The following is a 7087-nucleotide window of genomic DNA, read 5'->3' as shown; positions in this document are numbered from 1 at the left end:
CAAATCCACTCTCAATACTAAAATAAGCCTACAACAATTACATTGACAATCATGTTACATTATTTTTAAAATGTTTCCTTTTCATTTTCATAACTTCTTTAACACGCTATTTCTCCATTGCAAAGCGCAGGTATTTTGCTAGTATGTTATATACATATATAGATGAAAGACAATAACAAGCAGAACAAAACATAACATTAGAAAAGCTTAGTTGAACTCTCTTCTATAGAAAAATGCACATGACTTATGAATTCTGATCTTTCAGTTATCAGGATGGATAAGCTCTTTAGCTAGTTATTAAGCTTCTTGCGTTGGCACTGCATCACTCATTTGTTCACAGCAAGACTATGCCATAAACCCTTATTGATGAAGTGCTGTTGAGATGATTGTCCTTCCAACAGGTTCTCCCATCTCAGCAGAGGACTTCTATTAGAGTTACCATTAGATTTTCAGTCAAATCTCTGATCATGGCCCATCTTGCATGGTTACTCAGCTTCACTGGTCGGCCAACTCTAGTTCCAAATTTGCTTCATTTCACAATTGAGGTCACTGTACTCCTGGGAACACTCAAAGCTTTAAAAATGGCTTTACACAGTTGCCCTGATCTGTGTCTGCATATTCTGTATTGATTTAGGATGAGAAAACTCAAAACAGCTAGAACCTATCCTTCATAAGGTTAATACCTTTCACTTACAGTGTTCAAAACCATAAAACATTAGTTGGTTTTGTCCTATCAATTAAAATTACAATTGAAAGTTCTTGGAATCAAAACACTACTTATGGTTTGATGTGAGTAATGCTCCTTATCTTGTTGGCTTTCTCCAGACATGGGAAGAATCTTTAGTGTGCTTTCTTTATTTGTTCAAGAGCTCATCTCCTTCTTCACCTTTGGCTGCACCTTCTGGTTGTAGGAGGCACTGCAGTTTCTCTTTGAGGGTTTTACACACAAAGTACCCTCCTTTACTAGCAAAGTTATGCCTGTTGGGTCGGCTGGTGATCAGTTAGCTCCTGGGATTAGCAAGAAGAATGTGTAGTTTTACATATAGTCTTTCTCTCTCTCTATCTATCCACCTCCCTCTCTCTCTTGCAAGGGAATTTGCTATTCTTCAGCAAGGTTGGACCAGTGGCAACCTCATTAAACCTTAGTAGAGAGAAGTATTCCACCCTTGCCTTCCAGCACAGATGCCCTTTGGAGTAAAGTGATTACTTAAACCTTGGTTGCAACCACACCTTATAAGCTATGGGTTCTGGCTGTGGACAGCCAAAGTTATGGCCAAGTTGAGATGTAGCTTGATGAGAAGAGCAATTAGCTTCTTGGTTGCAAATAAGCCCATCCTCTTTGTTGACCACTAGTGTAAAGTTCTGTCCAGCAATGTTGCTCATCCTTGATATATGGTTATTTGTTCATAACTTGGATGTTCAGCTTCTAACATCAGCAGGGATGTCACTTGAGTATGCAAGGTCTGACTTATAATATAAAGCACAAAGGTATATTCTGGTGAGGGGACCCATCATTGATACTGAGACTTTGTTGCTGGCAATAACAGTGTCTATCAGCAGCTTGCTAAGCAAGGACTTGGGTTTCAGTCTGGCAAAATGGATAATGTCAACCAGTCCTATGCAATTCAATCTCATGGTTAACTGTAAGCCGTAAGAACGCCGGTTTACTGCCCACTAGCAAATTATTATATTAGTTGGAAAAAGTTGCTTAACCTGCCAAAATTGTTGAGGAGCTTCTTTAAGAAAGGAAACTGAAGGGATGGCAAACAGTCAGGACATTTTTTAAGTTGTGGATGCAGTCATGCAGACAAATTCAACTGACTGGATTCATCGCACGAGGGTCTGTATGGAAAGCTTCACTGCCATGACAGGCTAGCATAGCAGAGCTGTTGCCTTAATAAATGCCAAAGCTCTAGATGGCATGGATACACAGTACATGTTTCATTGTAAAACACTTGTAGTGCAAAGATTGCAGGACAGATTCCAACAAGTGCTTCAAGATGTTGTTAAAATAGTCAACAATATCAAAACACATTCCTTTCATTCACTCAGAATATGTAACTAATGTAGGAAGCACTTTAACACAGAGAAGCTCTTATCTGTTGAACCTCTAAATGACAACCACTTTTACCCACCTTCTCAAACATACACAGTATTTAATGTTTGGAACATGTCTGGGATCAAAACATTTAGAGACTTGTACATAGATAAAATCTAACAATTAAGCTTCAGATTTAACTTCTTATTAACACATGTCACACACATGCGACTAGGAAGGAACTGAGCGGACCAAGTGGAGGTAATTACCCTCCAGGCCAGGGGGTGGCGGGTGCACTAAACCTACCTCTGTTATCTTTGCAGGCCAAATACAGGAAAACCTGCTTGATTTAACACTACTTCCGGTTCCGACTGACGTTACTTCCACTTTCCGGCTTCTAAAGCCACCATCTTTTCAAAATCTCACCAGTTCAGTCTTGGAACTCAACCTAAGCACATCATTCTTGTTTTCTATTCACTTTTGCAGCCAGGGACAATATACGGGTGATTGCCCCAAACATTTATCGTGTGTTGAGACTACTTCTTTTACACACAATTTTCCACTACTTCCAAGCTAGAAATTTTACTAAACTGAATCTGCCCGATTTTCATCACAAAAATCTTTGAATGTCTATCGGACAGCCTTGGTGTCACAATCACTCCTAACACATTAACAGTTGCATCTGGTGTACTCCCAGATTGGCTTAAAATGGAGAAGGACAAATAAATCATAATTTACCTCACTTACTAGCACATAGCGATATCTTGCTCAACTGGATGAATCCACCCCCACCACTTTTTAAGTCAGTGGGCAACTGATGTTCTATACTATTTAAAATTGGAAAAAAATCAAATGATCACTTAGGGGATCTGTTCAAAATATTTTAAAATATGGCAGGATATAGTCAATAACATTTTAGAATTATCTTTTATATTGGGGAAAAGAATACTGGGAATTTAATACTGGGAAATCCCCTTGGGGATTAATAAAGTATCTATCTATCTATCTATCTATTCTATCTATCTATCTATCTATCTATCTTATCTATCTATCTATCTATCTATCTATCTATCTATCTATCTATCTATCTATCTATCTATCTTGCTGCTTTTAAAGATTTGCTTTGCTGATTGGCTCTCCTCTCTGTCTTTTGGGTGGGGGTTGAATTTTGGTTTGTTAAGTTTGTCTTGGTTGTATGGATTGTTATTTGCTTTTAATTAAATTCAATAAAAAACACATCCCCTTAAACACAGACTGTTTACCAAACTGTACAGTGATGTGGGTGCCAATTTTGAAAGGTTCCTACTGCATTCTGAGGTCTGGTGGCTGTCTCATGTGGCAGTTTTTATGCTAATGTTTTGGGGGGGGGGCGGGCGGGGGGGGGGGGGGGGGGGGTGTGCAGACCTAAAACATCTCTCTGAAAAAGGCAAGCGGCATGAAAGTAGCCACAATTATCTACAGCAGTGTTTTTCAACCAGTGTGCCATGGCACAGTGGTGCACTATGAAAGCTACTCAGGTGTGCAGTGGAAATAATAGTGTAGAGCACTTGGGTTTGAACCTGAGAGGGTCAACTTCCACAGGTGGTCGAGACCTGTCTGAGGGGGACAGGTCTACCTGGAGAAGCTGGCATAAAAGCAGCTCTGCGATCTCCATGTTACAGTACTTTGGAAGTGTCTCCTGGCTGCTAGAGTCCATCAGCCTGGGTGTGTGGTCATCAGTGTGACTCACAAGGCTGGTGGATAGTGGGCATATGAGATGCTTCTGAGGCAGAGAAGGGTGGGCAAAAGAGTGAAGCAGCTTGAAGATGCCATCAAATTGCTCACTAAGTGCCGTGTCTGCAAAGGCTGATCTCGGAGCTCCTTTTTCACCGGCTTTCTCTGGTAGTCCTGCTCCTTCAGGCAGTTGAGCACATGTATGAGATATACTGTGTTTGTGGTTAGTAGGAAAGGTGGGTCCCTTGGGATGATTTCAGTTACAAAAACTGTGCCAGTGCAGATAAAAGGTTAAGAAACACTGATCTAGACAATAACATGAGGCTAGAATTTTTGGCAGGAAGAATAAAGGGACTGCGGATGTCATAGAATGAAGCATTGGAGCACAGTAGAAATGGGAAAACTGGCATCAGATTGGGCAGCACGGTGGAATGGGTAAAATACATTTTAGCCTGGATTTGTCCAGTGGGTCTGGTCCTGGACAGGCCAAGATGTGCATTGACACTGTGATAAGGACCACAACAGCATGTGGAATGATCAGAGAGATAGATGTGAAAGACACTATATAATATATAGATGTGAAAGGCACAATAGATAGATAGATAGATAGATAGATAGATAGATAGATAGATAGATAGATAGATAGATAGATAGATAGATAGATAGATAGATAGATAGATAGATAGATAGATAGATAGATAGATAGATGTGAAAGGAACTATATAATAGATAAGTGCTGCTTCAGTTTGCCCCTCCCCCCAAAAAACTGCACTCCTATCTATATGAATGAAAGATTTCAATTTTTGATTTTTAATAAATTAACAAACCTTTCTGAAAACATGTTTTCACGTTGTCATCAAGGGTTATTTAGTGTAGACTGATTGGCAAAAATGGCACATGTATTCATGAAAAATTAAATCTACAACACAATAACGAGTGCAGAAAGTGAAGGGGTCTGAAAATTTTCTGAATCTCCTGTAGATAATTTAATTTAGAATTATTTAGATTTGTCTATGGAATTTTCTTTGCACTTTGACTTAAAGTTTCTTTTGTTGATTAATTAGAAAAATTCCAAAACATTTGGTAAAATTCCATATTGTAGCATAATAACATTTGAAAAAAAGTAACAACTGTGAGCTGCAGTTTTGCAAGTGAGCAGGTTTTATTTATATCTTATATATTGTATTTAATCTTACATATCTTATATATTCTTTTTCTGCATCATGTGTTTCATCTATTGAATTATAACACAATTGGCTAAAAAAACTTCATTCAGGGATAATAAAGTTCATTTTGACTTTTATAAAGAATGAAAGGAATTAATAATTTATATACTAATACAGAACAAGATTTATAGCTTGCAACACAATCATGTATTTTTTATACAGGAATGGAAGGCCAAATGATAATGGAAAAAAATAATTTATGAAGAGATAAAAGCTTTTCCCCTATTGAAGAAGTAGTAAGCACAAAATAATATTTTATTATTTTATTTTATTAATAAAATTTTACCCTAAGGTGGTAAGACTCCCGCTGACAGTGCAAGTACTCTCGTATGTTCATGTTCTTACGTTGACAACCTATTGATGCACAAGAAAATTAATTCAATAAATTACTGTTTTTTCACTATTTAAATGTTTTTAAAAATACCAACTCTTTAATTTTTAAAAACAACAGAGTGCATTTCTTTTGAGTTAGAAAATAAAATCACTCATTTAAGTTAAACAGATGAGCCTGCAGTATTCGCGACACAGATCACACCAGACTTTACAAAACACACATTTCCAAATGTACTCATTTACAATTCTGTTTACAGTTCTTGTTTCACTTTGTGGAATGCCACTCACTTTTAGCGTTCATTAGCTGATATTGGGCTCTTTCACCTTCACACGTGTTCTTTTCAGCCTCCAAAGGCCTCCTATACGATCCAGAATGAGCTCGTATTCTTGATAAGAATGTGCTTTTGATCTCAGCCGGTACTCTTTTATAAAATGTCCTTTCCTGAATGATAAAGAGAGCTATGTACATATATGGCTATTTATGTCAACAATTTTAAAATACATTATAGTTAAATTAGATAATTTCTGAAAGACTAATAGATAACAGAAACATTCTCATGAGGTAGAACTGGTGAACAATAAAAATCTAATTTTGTCTTAAACAGAAAAATGATTTTGTAATTTTGCTTTCTTAAGATTAAGAAACACAATATATTACAATTCTGACAAGGTAAATTTAAATTATTCCAGTTGTGAATTATCAGAGGGCACTCTTATATCCTTGTAGCTTCCCTGAATTTGTAATAATCAATGCCAAAGAGACCAAAATAAAAACAAGTAAAAGGTAGAGAATAATAAAGGAGGAAATCCAAGTGCAATGTAAATATAAGTAAAACAAACATTTGTTGTCTCTTCTGAGCCGAACAACACATTTAAGAGCCAACAGGGTACTACTATAGGGGACTTCCAGTTTCACCTCTCTGTCCAACACCAAGCCTGACTACTTCTTCTTCCAGAGAGCAGAGCACTTGCTAGCAGATCTCCTCCTGACTCCACACTTAAATACCCCCTGGCTTTGGGTTTGCTTTAAATACCTCCCTGGCTCAGTAACTAAATTAAGGACAAACAGAATTGTATTTACTCTTACTTTATGTTCTTGCTTTTTTTCTTGTTCTCTGCACAGCATAATTTTATGATCCAAAGGCATAACAAATGGATTTCTATCATCTTTTTCAATGTGATCTAGGCAATGAAAAAATATTAAAAAAACATACGTTAAAAAACTTTAGTTAAACTATTCACTTTAAAATTATTTTAAATGATTTTAGACTTTTTAATAAAAGATAATTATAGTATTATAACCAGATATAAATGTTTCACAGACAAGTATAATTGTATATTATAGGAATAAAAGAAAGAACAATTTTATAGATAGATAGATAGATAGATAGATAGATAGATAGATAGATAGATAGATAGATAGATAGATAGATAGATAGATAGATAATCTATCTGATAGATATTTGGCTTTTTTTACAGAAACTCTTTAGATAAATAAACAAGACTAGTAATTAGTAAATAACTTCAGAATACTAGTGCAATACGTAGTATATATATTTACTAATCATTAATTAGTATATCTCTGTGATATATGCTTTAGATATACTGTATATATATATATATATCTAACATCCATCCATCCATTATCCAATTCGCTATATCCTAGCTACAGGGTCACGGGGGTCTGCTGGAGCCAATCCCAGCCAACACAGGGTGCAAGGAAGGAAACAAACCCTGGGCAGGGCGCCAGCCCACCACAGTATATACTGTATCTAAC

At 36.6% G+C, this 7087-nt stretch overlaps 1 long non-coding RNA gene across 1 annotated transcript; it reads right to left on the bottom strand.

Annotated features, from left to right (window-relative positions):
* Positions 1 to 5263: 5263 nt before the first annotated feature.
* On the bottom strand, positions 5264 to 6517 carry LOC114645918 (uncharacterized). Its single transcript, XR_003715226.2, has 3 exons — positions 6398 to 6517; positions 5599 to 5752; positions 5264 to 5331 (listed from the first exon to the last, which is right to left on the bottom strand). It is a non-coding gene; the product is annotated as an uncharacterized LOC114645918 (long non-coding RNA).
* Between the last annotated feature and the right edge of the window lie 570 nt (positions 6518 to 7087).

This window comes from Erpetoichthys calabaricus, chromosome 2 (assembly GCF_900747795.2).
Source record: "Erpetoichthys calabaricus chromosome 2, fErpCal1.3, whole genome shotgun sequence".
Classification (NCBI taxonomy): Eukaryota; Metazoa; Chordata; class Cladistia; order Polypteriformes; family Polypteridae; genus Erpetoichthys; species Erpetoichthys calabaricus.
This window is presented reverse-complemented; position numbering and strand designations above follow the sequence as displayed.